We start from the raw sequence: 18613 nt of genomic DNA on the forward strand, positions 1-18613 counted from the left end.
TAAAGCAAGCAATTCTTGACATGGCGTCAAGAATAATCGGCTTCCTGAATCAGCAAGCAGCCTAACTCCATTTGTCAATGACCACTGCACTGGACAAAGCAAAAAAAAAAACAAAAGAATTGATTCCCTCAGGGTTTAAAATAGAAGTTTCACAGTGAGACCATCACTAAGCTTTTCTTGTGTAGGAACCACAGATGCTGGTTCACCCTACAGATAGACACAAAGTGCTGGAGTAACCCAGCGGGTCAGGCAGCATCTCTGGAGAAAGGGAGTAGGTGACGTTTCGGGTCGAGAACTTTCATCAGAAAGTAGTGAAGGGTCTCAACCTGAAACGTCACCTATTCCTTTTCTCCAGAGATGGTCCCTGACCCACTGAGTTCCTCCAGCATTTTGTGTCTATCTAAGCTTCTGATTGGCAAAGTTGAGAAAAAAGGCATTGAGAATGGTGCAGAACAAAATAACAATGCTTCAAATTCAAGAGAATATTCGTGAAATAGGTTGTTCTTTTATTTTTGTTTTATAAGTTTCAACATCCCATAATTTAAAATAAAGTTGAAGAATTACAGGATAAATGGGTAGTGCAGTTAAGCACTAACACTTAATTAATATGTTAGCAGACACCATAGCCAGAAAGTATGTCACACTAATATCAGATTTCAATTGTGCTATTACCAAGTACGTTTCAAGCAATGTTTTCAAGTTAGATGGTGAGCTGGCAGTTCATATTTCTACCCATTGAAACTGTCTACTTTGCAGAGTATTTCCAGTATTCTCCCTTTTCAAGTTCAAGTCAAGTTCAAGTTACATTTATTGTCACATGCACCAATTGGTACAGTGAGATTTGAGTTACCACAGCCAGACGAAAAAAAACACAATACACGATAGAGTTCAACATGAACATCCCCACACAGTGGAATCAACGTTCCCACTGTGAGGGAAGGCAAGAGAGTTCAGTCACCTTCCTCATTTGTTTAGATAAAGTGACAGTTATAGTGAGGTAAAATACATAGCAGGAAACCGTCTGATTGTGATGAAAAGTATCCGATTAAATAAAAACCAGTGGCAATACATGCAATTTTTCAACGAGATGTAGGAATTTTTGGCTAAGAAATTATTTCTTGGCCACCACTCCTCCTATTCAAGGGGGTGGGTGATGAACTACCTTCCTAAAGCTGCAATGTGATAAAAGCAGTGCCACGTTGTCGTCGGTAGGGAATTTGCAGGATTTGAGTCAAAGACTATGAAAGATTGGTAATATACTTCCAAGACAGGATGGCAATTTTGTTCAGAATTTGGCCCTTTTGGTCAGGATTCAAGATGGCGGCGACAGACACAGGTGAGGTAAGGACAGCTGGTTACATCCCGAGCTCTTGGGGATGCTCTGGGTGTTCTGAGGTCGGCTGTGGGAGGCCCCCTGGGCACGGAGTCAGGGTGGTGGCCGTGAGAGTCAAGAGACATGGATCGATGCGACTTGATTGAGGCGTTGGTGGAGCGGGCCTGCTAGAGGATCTGCAGCAACCTCGGACACGATTAGTTTGGGTGCTGCTACGTGTTCGAGCGCGCGGATCGGGTGTAGCGTGCAGTGGCACAGAGTAGCACCAACATCGCCAAACCAGGCCGACCTTGCGACTGACTCAGTGCTGCTGCAGAACATCGAGCATTTACGGTAAACTTAAGACTCCACATTGTTAACAACTTTGGACTTGAATCACACAAAATGACACCAGAAACGTGCCAATTCTTGGGGGCTGTCTGTACAATCTACTATTCTTACACTTTTGTACTTAAACTATGATTGTGCCTATGTATAGTAAGATTTGTACTGAACTATAAACATTGAATTTTACATAATACATTTTCCTGGAAGGTACAAGAGGTATTCGGGTAAATAAACACCCATCTATCATTTTACAAGGCATATGGCAGGCTCAGACTCATTTGCTTCCAAATACCTTGGCTCTGACCTGTCCTTGTTGGAACAGTGTGTGCGGTTGGTCCATTTACATTCTGGTCAATGGTGACTTACAATTAGAAGAATTGCTCAATTTTGAATAAAACCATGCCAATCCCAACTCTTTCTCCCCTAATCACAGAACATAGAACAATGCAGCACACAAACAGGCACTTCTCGGCCTACAATGCCAATGGCGAACATGATGCCAACTCATCTGCCTGCACCTAATCGATATCCATCCATTTGTCCATCCAAAAGTCTCTTTAATACCACTATCATGCCTGCCTCAACTGTCACTCTCACCTTAAAACAATGTCCTCCAGTATTTGATTTTTCCACCCTGGGGAAAAAGGATCGGACTTTCTACCTGTCATTATTTTATATATTTCTATCAGGTTTCCCACAACCTCCAGTGTTCCAGGAATAACAATCTAAGTCTGTCCAACCAGTTCCCCTAGCTAATCCCCACTGATCCACACCTCATTCAGGTAAACCTCCTCCACACCCTTTCCAAAGCCTCCACATCCTTGCTGTAATGGGGTGACCAGAAGTGCACACAGTACTCCAAATGCACCTAACCAAAGTGCGAGAAAGCTGCATCCTGACGTACACTCGATGCCCCAACCTCTGAAGGCAAGCATGCCTTCTTCACCACACAATCTACTTGTTTTGCCACTTACAGGGGTTATGCCCTGGGATCCCAAGATCCCTCTGCACATCAACACTGTTAAGTGTCATGCATTTAATTGTATGTTTTCCCCTTGCATTCAACCTCACAAAGTGCAACAGCTCACACTTGCTATAATTAATCTCCATTCGCTGTTTCTCTGTCCATTTCTGCTGCTGATATATGCCACTGTATACTTTTAGACAGCCTTCCTCGCAATCCACGATCCCAGCAATCTTGGTGTTCTATCTGTAAACTTACTAACCAACACATCTATGTTGACACATCTATGTTAACTTATGTATATCACTAACACCAGAGGTCCCAGAAAAGATCCCTGCAGTACTCCACTCTGCCTTCTATCAGTAAGCCTGTTTTGAGTCCACATGATCGTCACTGTTAATCCCATGCATCTTAATCTACTGGATCAACCTACCTTGGAGGTCTTTGTCAAATGCTTTATTAAAATTCATGTAACTTCATCACCGCTAGAAACTCAATCTAGTAAGACATGACCTGCATGTACAAAAACATGATGACTGTCCCCGATTAACCCATTCTTTTCCAAATGGGAGGAAAAACCGATCCCGAAGAATCTTCTCCAATGGTGTCTCTCCCACTGATGTGAGGCTCACCAGCCTATAATTTCCCAGATTCTCTCCATTTTCCTTCTCAAATAAGAGGATAACATCAGCTACTTTCCAATCCTCTGGGACCTCACCGGTGGCTAGAGAAGCTTAGTTTGGTGATATGGCATGGAAACATGCCTTTCGGCCCATCGAGTCCCCATTGGCCAATGATCCCACATACACTAGTTTTATGTTATCCCTGTATCCCATCCTAGGATGTGAAACCTACACCTTCCTTGAAGGTGCAGTTGCAGGTAGATGGGGTGGTCAAAAAGGCTTTTGCCACATTGGCTTTCATCAGTCAGAGTGGTCTCGACCTGAAACATCACCCATTCCTTCTCTCCAGTGATGCTGCCTGCTACCGAATTACTCCAGCTTTTAGTGTCTGTGAGTATAGAAGTTGGGAGGTCATGTGGCAGTCGGGTATTGTGTTCAATTCTGGGCAGCATGTTACAGAAGAGGGTACAGAGTGGATGCACAGAGTCCGATTCCGATGCCCTGTCCGATTCCATCCTCTTAAACCTTACATGAGCTTCCTTCTTGCCAAACGTACTACGTCTTTCATCGTCAAAGGTTCCCTTACTTTGCCATCCTTATCCCTCCTCCTTACTGGAACATGCCAGTTATGAATATCAATCAACTGTATAAACCTCTCCTATATCAGATGTGGACTGACCCAATAACAATCCTGTGTACCCTCCCGAGCTCCAGCCTAATAACATTGTAGTTTTTCCTACTCCAATTTAGTACCTTCCTGCAGGCCCAGCCTTCTCCTTATTCAAAACAATCTTAAAACTTATGTTGTGATCACTCCCCCCCCCCTCCCCCCACCAAAATGTTCTTCCACTGTAACACACTTAGCCAAGCTCATTTCCCAACACAAGGTCCTGTATGTTCCCTTCTCAGGTTGGACGATCCACATAATGTTTCAAGAAAACCCGTTGGATACACCTCAAATTATACCCCGTCTAAGCCTTTGGCATGGAGCAAGTCCCAGTCAATATTAGGGAAACAAAGTCACCAAGAGATTTGCGTTACAACTAGTTTCAGTTGTAGTTTAAAAATTAAAAAAAAACTGCAGAGCTGCTGAAAAGCTAAAATAAAAATAGAAAATGAGGAAAGTAGATTAAGCAGCTTCTGTGGGAAGAGAAACAGGAAACATTTCAGGTCAAAGACCCTTCGTCAAGTAATTTCACGATCATGGAAGAATGAAGGGTGCATATGTTGTAATTGTAAAAACATTGACTATATGCCACTTGGAGTATTGCATATAGTTCTGGTTGCCACATTACAGGACAAATGAGGTAGTAATAGTGAAAGTGCAGAAGAGACTCACCAGGATGTCGCCAATAAATCAAAGCTGCAGTTACAAGGAAAGATTGGAAAGGCTGAGTTTCTTCTCAAGAAGAGAGACTGTCACAGAGGATAGTCAGAATCTTTTTCTCATGGCAGGAATGTCCAAAAATAGAGGGCACAAGTTTCCAAGTGAGAGGAGAGAAATTTCAAAGATATCAGAGAGGTACATTTTTTCACACGAGTGTGGTGAATGTTTGGTACGAGCTGCCAGGGGTAGTAGTGGAGGCAGATACTAATACAACACTTAAAGGGTTCTAGATAGGCACTAGGATAGTAAAGTAAAGGGATACAGCCTAATGCAAGCAAATGGGACTAGTGTAGATGGGCATTGTGGTCAGCATGGACTTGATGGGCCATCGGCCCATTTCTCTGCTGCACACCTATGATCTTCTATCGCACCGTTCAATTCTATCAAACAGATTATGTATACCATATGTTTACCAAGAGATTTTTAATCATCGTTATGTCTTGTAGAGTCAGTAGGTGGCATCCACATTTTAATGAGGTTGAAGGATTAAGGATTTGAAAATGAAATTTTGGATAAAGTACCATTGCAATGATGCATTTTTTTTTTGCCTAAAGCCTGTAACTCAGAATTAAAATGACCGTTATCTAACAAGGCTTATAAATAGAAATGATACAACGAAGGGTATGACATTTTATTCGCATTTTTCCTAGATATTTCTCACTTGGCCATAAATGGCGTAATAAAAATCAGGTCCACAAGTTTCCTCCCACATTTAAATATACTAAAAACAATCACTTCACCCATTAAAAAGAAATTAACACTTTCATCAGACTCTATATAAATAGAAGGTTCTTCTCTCATGCAGATTATTTTTAAATCTAATCTTAGACATATGGGAAAACTATGTTGACAAAGCGAAGAGTGTTAAACTAAAACTCAGAAAGACAGTTAGCATTGCTGCAAATAAATGTCCACAAAAAGCAGTAAACACACAATAAATGAAGGCAAAGGATAAAGCTGAATCTAAACAATGCATATATTGAGAAACCTCTTCCAAAACAATAGACGATTGAAAAGCTGAGTGCATCGTATAGGTAGGAGTGGAATCAGATCAAGGATATTCAGCAGGAACCCAACTTAACATTTGTCAAAGAGAAAATGTTTAGTTATTATTGAAGATATTGTTGCAGGGATTTTAGATTTTTTTTTAAAAACAAAGTAATGGCACAGTCGACATGGTTTTGTGAAGGAAATCATGTTTGAACAATCTATCAAAGCTCTTTGAAAGTAACGTGAGCTGAGGATAAAGTGAACATTGGTGGATGCACAATATTTAGATTTCCAGAAGGCATCCAAGATGCCATAACAAAGATTAGTGGAAAATGAAAATGAGTGATGTGGGAAATAACAATGCAATGGAAAGAATATTGGTTGTCTCAGAAAAAAGACAACCAACAGTGGGCCATTTGCCAGTTGGCAAAATGTACTGAATGGTTTCCCACAAGTAACAACTGGGGCTCAACTGTTCACAATTTAGATGATTTAGATGAAGGCACCAAAGCCACAATTTCTAAATTACCGCATAAAGTGAAGACACAAAGGAATGTAAATTGTAAAAAATAACACAAAAAGGGGGATAAAGACAGTTGCAATAAATAGACACTGGTCTATCAAATGGTAGAGGCGGAAAAGTGAAAGTCTATTCTGGGCGGAAATATGAGCATATTATATCACTCAACTGAGAAGCAGAGAGATCTGTATTCAGTTTGCTCCGATGTACACAGATATAGACAAATAGGTGCAGGAGTAGGCTATTTGGCCCTTCGATGTCATCATGGCTGATCATCCAAAATCTGTACCACATTCCTGCCTTCTTCCCATACCCCTTGATGTAGGTGCAGAAATTAGGAAAGCTAATATAATATTACCAATTATTGCTTGAGTAATTAAAAATAAAAGTGTGGAGATTTTGCTTCAGATATATAGTTCACATGTGTGACTACATCTGGAGTACCGTGTACAGCGCAGGTCTAATTTAAGGATGTTAAAGCAGCGAAGGTTTACTGGACTGATGCCCCAAATATGTGCAAGTTGTTTCAGGAGGAAAAGATGGACAGGCAAGTTTTGTATCCACTGGTGTTTAGAAGGGAGTTAAGAAACTAGGTTAAAACAAGATTGCGAGGAGTCTTGACTGGGTGGGTATTAGGGAAAGAGGGGAAACAAATTTGTCACCCACTGTGACTTAAGATCAGAAAATCTGATACCTTTTCATAACTATATTTTAGGCAGAGGGGTTGAGAAGTCAGACTGATAGGCAACGAATGGATTGAAAGGGACATTAACATAAAAGGATTTAAACATCCAAAGTCCAAGTAGACAAGTGCGAGGTGCAAAGGCAAGTAGCCAAAACACACAAAGGATGGCAAGATGGAATGCTGTAATTAAATACCCGTGGGAATTTGTATGCATTTTGTTTTAATGAATAGGGTTAGGGTGGGGTTTCTAAAGGGAATAGGTGCCCATTTAATATATTTAAAGAAAAAAAAACCTAAGAAGGAAATATTGATAAAAACAGGGAGCAATAGTGGTGTGGTTTATCATTTTGATACAAGTTCTTAACATTCAGCTTTCAAGGCAAGTGAGAGTAGGAATTGAATTGAATTTAATAATCCTTTACAGGAAATACAGTGCCACAACAGCTTCAAGACAGACATAACACCACACATTTCCACAGATAGCTTCAATACTTAATGTTAAAATACAATGAATGAATACTAAAAAAAATCCAAAATTATTTTTGTGCATTATAAAACCTTATAGCAGCAGGTATACAAGACTTCCTATATCTCTCCGTTTTGCACATTGGTGCAATCAGTCTCTGACTGAAGATGCTGCACTTGATCACCTTCAGGGCGTGGAGTGGGTGAGTGGGGTTGGTCATTATTGAACCTAGTTTGTTCAGAGTTCTGGCCTCTGCCACCTGCTGGACCGTTAGTTGCTCAAGCCCCAACCACTGAGAAGGGCCTTAAGAAACTGATAAAAGCTTGTCCAGTCTGAGTTTTGTCCGCTATAGGGCGGGCGCCTTGTCTCCCCAACAGGCCACAGCAAAAAACAGAGCACTGGCCACCACTGAATGGTAGACACTGCACAGTAGGGGTTGGCAGATATTAAATTACCTTAGCCTCCTTAACAAATACAGTCGACTTTGTCACACCGCCTCCATATGACTCTTCCAGTCCAGCTCACTGTCAAGCTGCACACCAAGGTACCTGTGGTTGGCGACCACCTCCACCTCAGTGCCCCTGATGGTGATTGGTGTTGGTTGAGTCCTCCTCCTCCCCCTCCTGAAATCCACAACTATCTCCTTCGTTTTTGTGGTGTCACTGGTCATTTGGAATTATGCTCAGCATGGATTTATTGTCATCTTCAAGCTTCAGAATCAATTTGGAATATAATGCTTTTCGAGAAAGAGTTACTGTAAAACCAAATTCAACAACCGAATAGACCATTACACACACTTGTTTTTGGTTTAAGGCACTGCAAACAGAAAGTTATGTCACACGACCACTATCATGAGCCAGGCGGTGCTCCAGCAGTGTTACAGATACATAGATGCTGCCAACTTGCTGAGCATTTCCAGCATTTGTAGTTTTTATTACAGGAAGAGTGAGACAGGGTCATCAAAGCCAGGTAAAGCACATGGATGGACACTGGTCATTTGGAGAGGCATGTACAAAGATTGAAGGGATCGTTGGGAATCAGAGATGCACAAAATGAGGTAGAAAACTTTTTTTAACAGCCAAATGTATATGAAATTATGTATAGTTAGGTGATGGGTGATTGAAACTTCAGATTCAGTGGCACAATCTCAACAGGATGGGCGTTAAGTGTTGGGGAGTTACCGATTTCTGGTAAAAAAAAAATGCATGGGTAAAATTGAAGCATTACTAAAACACAAATTAAATTATTCAATTTTGTCAGAAATCATCATCAGCAAAATGTGAATTAGGGCATATTTGGTTCTATGTTGTTCTAATGAGATTGTAATGCATCAAACTAAAATACGAACATATTAAGGCAACAGTTATCAGCTTCCATCCTCCAGTGACAAAAACATATTTGACCTCATATGTACAAATATTGGGGATTCTCTACATTTCAAAGGATAATTCTCAGAAAAATTATAGATTTAAAAATCTTGCATCCACTCTAGCAGACGTTATATTGCAAAATGTTTACTCAATACTAGGAAAGTCCCATTTGTAACTCCTTTCCATCTTGGAAAATATGCAATTTACATTTTAACTATATTTTCCACCAAAAAAAAAATCTAACTGTTGATTGGGATGGAGCATTTGAATTAAGAGGACAGACTGAATACACAGGGCTTCTTTTTCTTGGATTCCACACTGCTGAGCAAGGAAGGGCAGCTATAGGAGGGGTACAGAGGTTGAGTAAACAAAATTATTTGGGAAATAGATAAGTGTGACTAGCAAGAAACTTGTCCCCATGGCAGAAACGTAGGAGGTTAAAGGAATGAGGAAGATTTTTTTCACCCAGAGGGTTTTTGGAATATGTAACTAACTGCTTGAGATGATAAAAGTTGAGATTCTCACGATATTTGACTATCCAGATGAGCAGCTAAATTATCAAACCATAGAAGGGTACAGGCCAAGTGCTGGAAAATATAATTTTTCTTCCATATTCCAACTCTTTAAAAACCTTTTGGACCAGACCCCATATCAGATCTGTCAAGTTTTGCCCAAATCCATGTAAAATGTATCAGTTGCACTGACTACATCAATACATTTTGCCACCTCTTCAAGAAAATTAAACTCTATTAATGTAAGCAGAAAGCAATATAAAGCCAAAGATAGCAAAAAACTGCCAAAGGTAATTTGGGTCAATTTTCTTTGTTAAAGAATTCTGATATATTACGTGCAAAACAATTTAACATGCGATTCCCATTTGATTTCCTAATATGAAACACAACACTCATTTTAAGTAGGACTAGCCGACAAGGGATGATGAATGTGAGGAACTGGCTGGAAATGTATCCGGACAAAAAACGTTTCATATTGTACATGATAATTGGATTGGCACAAAGTTGAGAGTGACTGAGCCAGGCCAAATCATCCTAACACATGTAAAGCATCGACAGACTTGTTCTGCTAGTTTCAAATGGATTATTCAAACAAAAAACAAAAAAACACACTACGTGGAAGAGCTTGACAACAAAGCAATAAAAGGGAGTGCAACTAATAAAACTCATCATGCTTTAGAGCAGCCACTTCCCCCTGTGACGTGACCAGAAAAGAGAGCGGGTAATGTGACATTGCCGGGTAATGTCAGGAAATAATTCTGTAAACAAAGGGACAGTGCAAATCTGAAATGTCCCCTCAAGTCAAAATACTTGCTGTTGAGTAGGGAAGCCATAGGATATGAAGCAGCAAATGACTAACAGGGTGAGGCACATAGCAATTATCCAATTCATTAGCACCAAATGATTGACAAAACTGAATGAACTATGGTCTACCCTACCTTAAACTCAAAATGTTTTACAAATTAATATCTGGAGTTCCACTGCTCTATAGTAAATATGTTTAAGCGACATATTAAATGCAAACTATCAAGTCAAATGGGTTACAAATGTGCACCTTACAAAGATGCAAATATTAGCCCAACTGTAATATATTCACCACAATCCCAAAGCAGCCACCATTTGGAGTCAATTGTAACCAGCAAAATAGGATCCACAGAATCCAAATTCACACCTTGCTACAATAGCAGCAGGAGACATGAAATGTTTATGGGTGCTATGATCAGATACAAGCTCATCAAAATATTATCAACTTTCTATTGTGAATCAACGGGAATCAGCCCCAACTTTTTGTTGAAGAATTTTCACACATTTCTGCAGATGTTAAAAATCTAAAATTTAAAATAAAATGCTGGAAATTGTCAGTTTCAGCAGCATTCTGAGCAACAGTTATAAAGCAGTTATTATCTCTGATGAATTACTTTGAAAGAACCATTGAGTATTTCCAGCATTTTGTTTTTATTATTTCAATTACTTGAAGGTGAGATGATAAAAAGGGGAAGGGCTCCATCACTCGGCTGGGAAGATTAAAGTATTTGCTATATTTATGCTGTAATTGTCAGTGCCCAGTTAGTATAATTCTAACACAGCCACGACATATGCTTCAGGTAAATGTATTTTGGTCAGTGCTTGGATTTTTTGTCTAACACAAAGAACACAAATTCATTCTGAGCTGCTTGGCTGGAAGCTGTTCAACCATTGATCTTGCTTTCACACAGATAATAAAGGCCACCAACCTGAAGAGACAAATGACACTGCAGGCACACGGTAAAGATCATTAAAGGCATTTGGTTAATTCTCAAGCCTGAAACAAGTAGCTCTGTATAGAATGAAAATGAAAAACAGACGCTGGAAATCTAAAATCAAAAAAAAACTGCAGGAAATACTCAAGTCAGGCTGAATGTGAAGGTGACGTTGGGAGAGAAATGTGGTTAATGATTCAGGTTGAAGACCCTTTGTCAGAACTGGGAAGGAGAAATACAAAAAACGTGACTAGCAGGGTGCAGGGGTGGGGGGCAAGGGGTGGCTTTGATAGGGTAAATTAAACTGGCCAAGGGGACATGCAATAAACAAGGTTACCTCATCAATGAGTGAATGGGAGCAGTTTCACAGAGTGAAAACATAGACAGAAGGATACACGAGTTGTGAAATACAGAGCAGAGCAGCAAAGACAATATGTCCAGAGAGTAAAAAAAAGATAGTATCCCAAGTTGTGGTTTTCTGTTCAACTAATATGCAGCTTAGAGTTGAGATTCAATAAATCACAACATCAGAATTATTATGACACTAGAGTGTCCATATCAACTTTAAAAACAGTCGTACGTTAGCAGCAAACAGGAGTCCTAATCTTTTGCCTTTCCTTCCAATACCTATCTAATTCCCTTTCAAAAGAAGACAAAGTGATGGTGCAACAGTTCATCAGGCAGCATCTTTGGAGAACACTGATAGTTGACTTTTCAGGTTGGGACTCTTTAAACCGATTCATAGAAACATAGAAAATAGGTGCAGGAGCCTGCATCGCCATTCAATATGATCATGGCTGATCATCCAACTCAGTATCCTGTACCTACCTTCCATACCCCCTGATCCTTTAGGCCACAAGGGCCACATCTAACTCTCTCTTAAATATAGCCAATGAACTGGCCTCAACTACGTTCTGTGGCAGAGAGTTCCAGAGATTTACAACTCTGTGTGAAAAATGTTTTTCTCATTTCGGTCCTAAAGGATTTCCCCTTTATCCTTAAACTGTGACCCCTTGTGTCCTGGACTTCCCCAACATTGGGAACAATCTTCCTGCATCTAGCCTGTCCAACCCCTTAAGAATTTTGTAAGTTTCTATAAGATATCTCAATCTTCTAAATTCTAGCGAATACAAGCCAAGTCTATCCAGTCTTTCTTCATATGAAAGTCCTGACATCCCAGGAATCAGTCTGGTGAACCTTCTCTGTACTCCCTCTATGGCAAGAATGTATTTCCTCAGATTTGGAGACCAAAATTATACACAATACTCCAGGTGTGGTCTCAACAATACCCTGTGCAACTGCAGTAGAACCTCCCTGCTCCTATACTCAAATCCTTTTGCTATGAATGCTAACATACCATTCGCTTTCTTCACTGCCTGCTGCACCTGCATGCCTACTTTCAATGACTGGTGTACCACGACACCCAGGTCTCGTTGCATCTCCCCTTTTACCATTGATGCTCGGTTTGGACTTTTCATTGATGCTCGGTTTGGACTTTGCCAGGACCACTCAGCTCAAGGGAGTCTATAGGTCTTGGTCTACACGTGGATAAAGAAGCCGATTTCTCGAGATAAGACAAGAACACCAAGTCAAGCAACCAAGAATCCTATGATCCAAGTATCAAGTCAAAGGAAATCACCTGAAAAATCTATGATAGCCAAAAAAAAAAGCTGGAGTAACACAGCGGGTCAGACAGCATCTCTGGAGAAAAATATAATCGGTGACGTTTTGGTTAGAGACTCTTCTTCAGACTGCGAGTCAGGGGAAAGGGAGACACATTTCCCTTTCACCTGACTCTCAGTCTGAAGAAGGGTCTTGACCGAAACATCACCTATTCCTTTTCTGCAGAGATGCTGTCTGACCCGTTGAGTTACTCGAGTTTTTTGTGCATATCTTCGGTTTAAACCAGCACCTGCAGTTCCTTCCTGCGCAACTGAAAAATCTACTCTGGCTGAACCATTCCTGATTAAGAAAACAGTTGAGATCGTTTATCTCAGACCCTGAACATTGCTGTTAACAGCTTTCAGGACCATAACTGAGAGACAGCCATCTTCAACTGCTTCATCAATAATCTATCATCATTTTATAAACAGGGACACTGCTGGTGACAAGACATCGTTCAACTCCATTCACAACAGCAAAGATAACAAAGCAGCTCACACCCAATATTACAATCACACACATTATTCAGTGAAGGCACATTTGCATCAAACCATTTTGACAGGCAAATATTATCACCAAGATTCTTGTCAACTACCTATAACTTTCAAAAACATTAACACCGCCACATCCTACACCACCTTCCTGGAGGTCTCCGCCCAGCAGAAACTTAATTGACTCAGTCACATACAAAAGCGTCTAGAACAAAGGGCAATTTGGAAATCTTCAACAAATGACTCGCCCAAACTCTCCAAAGCCTTTCCACCATCTACGAAGGCATGTCAAGAGAATTATTGTGCAGTCTTCATTAACACAACTCTAGGCCAGAACAAAGCAGCAGACTTGACTGCACTTCACACATTACGCTACACATCCACCAACAATACACTATCGGCACAAGGAACTGCAGATGCTGCATAAATCTTGGCTGCAGTGGTTATTGGTAAAACACAATACAATTATTCGACCAGCCTACTTTACAGCATAAATCTATTATTATAAATCTATCCGGGTTTGATCCTGATTACGGGTGCTGTATTCCCTGTGAAGGCGTGGGCTTTCTCCGGGTGCTCCAGTTTCCACCCACATTCCAAAGATATGGAGGTTTGTAAAAATAGAAACATAGAAAATGGGTGCAGGAGGAGGCCATTTGGCCCTTCGAGCCTGCATCGCCAAGTGTTCAAGTTCAAGTGAGTTTATTGTCATGTGTCCCTGTATAGGACAATGACATTCTTGCTTTGCTCAAGCACACAGAAAATAGTAGGCATTTACTACAAAACAGATAAATGTGTCCATATACCATGATATTAATATATACACACATGAATAAATAAACTGGTAAAGTGCAAATCACAGAAAGTGGTTATTAATAATCAGAGTTTTGTCCGAGCCAGGTTTAATAATCTGATGGCTGTGGGGAAGTAGCTATTCCTGAACCTGGTTGTTGCAGTCTTCAGGCTCCTGTACCTTCTACCTGAAGGTAGCAGGGAGATGAGTGTGTGGCCAGGATGGTGTGGATCTTTGATGATCCTGCCAGCCTTTTTGAGGCAGCGACTGCGATAAATCCCCTCGATGGAAGGAAGGTCAGAGCCGATGATGGACTGGGCAGTGTTTACTACTTTTTGTAGTCTTTTCCTCTCCAGGGCGCTCAAATTGCCGAACCAAGCCACGATGCAACCGGTCAGTATGCTCTCGACTGTGCACCTGTAGAAGTTAGAGAGAGTCTTCGTTGACAATCCGACTCTCCGTAATCTTCTCAGGAAGTAGAGGCGCTAATGAGCTTTTTTGATAATTGCGTTAGTGTTCTCGGACCAGGAAAGATCTTCAGAGATGTGCACGCCCAGGAATTTGACGATCTTGACCCTTTCAACCATCGACCCGTTGATATAAATGGGGCTGTGGGTCCCCCTCCTACTCCTTTCAAAGTCCACAATCAGTTCCTTGGTTTTGCTGGTGTTGAGGGCCAGGTTATTGCGCTGGCACCATATGGACAGTTGCTCGATCTCTCTTCTGTATTCTGACTCATCCCCATCAGTGATAAGCCCCACAATAGTGGTGTCGTCAGCAAACTTGATGATGGAGTTCGCACTGTGAACGGCAACGCAGTCATGTGTATAGAGTGAGTACAGCAGGGGGATGAGCACGCAGCCGTGAGGTGCTCCCGTGCTGATTGTTATCGAGGCTGACACATTTCCACCAATACGAACAGACTGTGGTCTGTGGATGAGGAAGTCGAGGATCCAGTTGCAGAGGGATGCACAGAGACCCAGTTCTGCGAGTTTGGTAACCTGTTTGGAGGGGATGATTGTGTTAAATGCCGAGCTGTAATCAAGGAATAACAGCCTGACATATGAGTTTTTGTTGTCCAGTGCGGAGTGGAGGGCCAGCGAGATCGCATCCACCATTGATCTGTTGTGGCGGTAAGCGAACTGCAGTGGGTCCAGGTATTTGTCGAGGTAGGAGTTGATTTGCTCCATGATCAACCTCTCAAAGCACTTCATCACCACCGGCGTTAGTGCCACTGGTCGATAGTCATTGAGGCACGTCACCTTACTCTTCTTGGGCACCGGTATAATTGATGCCCTTTTAAAGCAGGTGGGGACCTCAGACCTCAGAAGTGAGAGGTTGAAAATGTCCGTAAAAACTCCCGCCAGTTGGTCTGCACAGGTTTTTAAAACACGACTGGGTATACCATCAGGTCCAGGCGCTTTTCGGGGGTTGCCCCCTCTGAAGGATTTCCTGACATCGACCTCTGTGACTGAGACTGAAATGCCATCACAGCGAATGGGGGATCGGGAAGGCACATCAGTATTCTCCCTGTCAAAGCGTAATACGCATTGAGCTCGTCAGGGAGTGATGTTACACCGACATTCGAGCTGCCTCCTGGTTTTGCCTTGTAGGAGGTGATTGCATTCAGGCCCTGCCACAGCTGCCGAACATCTGTCTCGTCCTCCAGTTTGGAGCAGAAGCCCCTTTTGGCCTTTTTAATGGCCTTACCAAGGTCGTATCTGGTTTCATGTAGGCCACTGTATCATTAGAGGTGAATGCCCTGTGTCTGGTCTTCAGGAGAGTGCGGATCTCAAAGTTCATCCAAGGCACTTCACCGGCAGATGTTTGAGGTGTGGAGAGCAGGAGTTGGACAGGACTGCCACATCTGAACACCACGCAGAGTTGACCATGAGGCAGACGCCCCCTCCTCTCCCTTTCCCAGATGCCAGGGTACAGTCCATACGGTGGATGGAGAACCCTTCAGGCTGGACCGCTGAGTCTGGGGAGCTGGGGGTGAGCCATGTCTCTGTGTAACAGAACACAGAGCATTCCCTCAGCTCCCTTTGATAAAGCAGTCTTGCCCTTAAGTCCTCCACTTTGTTTTCAAGGGACAGTACATTGGCCAGTAGGATAGTGGGGAGAGGGGGCCAAAGGCCCCTGCGCTTCATTCTGACCTGAAGTCCTGCCCGACGGCCACGTTTCCGGACACAATGGAGGCTTCCCCTTTGTTTCCAGGTACTGTACTTGCTGTACCTGCTGTTTCTGCGAACCTGCGCTGGAACGGGGATTCCCTCACAGACGGCAGCTCCAGCTCCGTAACGAACAGGGGTTCCCTCAGAGTCGGCAGCTCCAGCTCCATTGTTCCTGGAAGATCCAGCCCTTCGGCTCTGGGGGTCATCCCGGGGTTTCAAGGTACAGTACCTGTGATCCACAGTCGGGTCGGGAGTTCCACAGCCAGCGTAGGAAAATTTAAAGTCCGGGGTTCCCGCAGCTGCAGGAGATCGCGAAATTGCAAGAGCCTTGAGGTGCTCAGGCAGCTTGGCCGAAACGGCACCGATTTCTGCAGTTTTTCTGATCCAGGTAAGTTGTTGGAAGTTGTAGTTGAGCCTTTTCTTTTCCGGAGCTCCGCAAAAGTCGCCGCAGGCAGGCGCCATCATTGTGATCATGGGTGATCATCCACAATCAGTAACCCTTCTCCCCATATCCCTTGATTCCGCTAGCCCCGAGAGCTCTATCTAATACTCTTTTAAATTCATCCAGTGAATTGGCCTCTACTGCCTTCTGTGGCAGAGAATTCCAAATTCACAACTACAAATGTCCAACATATAGACACCCCAACAACGAACAAGCTCCCATAATATTATTACATTCTTAAGTCTAATGTACATACATTAGTTAATTCCTACTAATGACAGAACTAGTTTCCCCATCTCTCACATTCAGTGATTGTTCTTTCTTATCAGTCTTATATGCGTTTGATGCCATTTATTACAATACTGTGGAGGTGTGGTTTACAATAGTGTTTATGTAGATCAGACTTATGGACAAAAGAGTCTTAAAAATTGAACCTATTCTTTATCCAGGGCAGCCTGTACTTGAGAGAAATACAAAAAAAAAAAAGCTTCTTCTACTCCAGGCTCTGTTTCAGGAAAAGGAGAATCCCAGGCTTTATTTCAATTGCTAGGTATATCGGTATTAATCGATAATATTTTGCAACAAAGCCAATAAAATTATTTTAAAATATTCCTTTTCATCCCAGCAAACAATGACTCAAGGTCAAATACTGGGACTATTACACGAGGATTTCTAACAAATACAAGCCACTGAGCTGGAAGCACGAGCTCAATTCACGCACAATAACAATCCACTTTGTAGGCAGGGAATGCACGAGATGTCATACCAGGCACAATGTCTAATTAGTATTACTCAGCCACAGTTCATCGTGGCTACACGTTCCTGCACCAGGAGAATGATTAAATGACAGCAGTGAATATAAATTTAATTATGATCCTTAATCTTTTTCTAAAAAATACCTGCACTCAATGCGACTTAATAGACTGCAACGGTTTCACACTAAATATCAATGCAAATACACAACTACCCGTTGATCCACAAGGTTTTCTGGCCTGGTATCAGTATATCATTCAGTTTCAGAAATGAGTCCACTAAAAATGTCGTTAACTAATGCTGAACTCGGCTGTAAATATTATCTATTTCAACTTGCTTGCACGTATAGAGATAAGGAACTAAAGCGCAGTTCACCTTAAGGACAGTGGGGTTTTTTTAACTGGCAAACTATAACACCAAAAATGAAAATTAGTTGACAAGTTGAAAATTAAACAATGATCAGCAAAGCATGGTAAATTCAAAGGTGCTAAATTCTTTTTTTTAAACTGTAAGCAAATCTCAGAAACTAAGAGGAAACACACATTCACAAAATCAAATGAAACCAGTTATCAGGGTCAACAATGTATCCTGGTTTTCCTTATCTATGGACACACACGTCCTCCAAGATGAGCAAACTCCTTCTAATGTGATTCTTAACTTGATAAGATACCTCAATCACAAAATAAATAAAACACAGTGGCACTTCTAGTAACATAGGATCATTAAAAAATGTTATCAACAGTATTGATATGGGAAAGATATCACTTATTATTTTTAATTATTTAAATGATAGATTAATAGACAACACAGCAGAGGCCAATTGTCCCTTCAGGCCTGTTCCACCATTCAACACGTTTGTATGGCTGATCACTCACTTTCTTTCCCTGTATCCTTTTACTTCTATAGCATTCATCTAGCTATTCACCTCCTTCATGAACATGTGTAGTGATCTTGGAATAGGCTGGATTAAATTGAGTGGATGCGGAGCAGATTTTAGAGTCTAGGACCACAGGGCACAGCCTCAGAATAAAAGGATGTACCTTTAGAACGAAGAGGAATTTCTTTAGCCAGAGAACGATGAATTGGTTGAATTTATTGCCACAGAAGCCAGTGGAGGCCAAGTCATTGGTTACTTTTAAAACGGAGATTGATTGGTTCTTGATTGGTAAGGTCATCAAAGGCTACTGGGAGAAGGCAGGAGAGTCTGGTTGAGAAGGCAAAATAGATCAGCCATCAGCACATGGTGAAACAGACTCCGTGGGTCGAATGGCCTAATTCTGCACCTCTGTCTTTTGGTTTTATAAATGTTTAGTAGGAGCCACTACCTTCCATTATGGAGAATTCCACAGGCGCACCATTCTATGGGTGCAGAGATTTCTCTT

General features: G+C 41.7%; 1 protein-coding gene across 2 annotated transcripts in view; it reads right to left on the minus strand.

The window, feature by feature from the left end:
• Positions 1-18613, minus strand: part of usp3 (ubiquitin specific peptidase 3) — an 83773-nt gene that overhangs the window by 32212 nt on the left and 32948 nt on the right. The window lies entirely within an intron of this gene.

The sequence above is a fragment of the Leucoraja erinacea genome, chromosome 36 (assembly GCF_028641065.1).
Source record: "Leucoraja erinacea ecotype New England chromosome 36, Leri_hhj_1, whole genome shotgun sequence".
NCBI lineage: Eukaryota > Metazoa > Chordata > Chondrichthyes > Rajiformes > Rajidae > Leucoraja > Leucoraja erinaceus.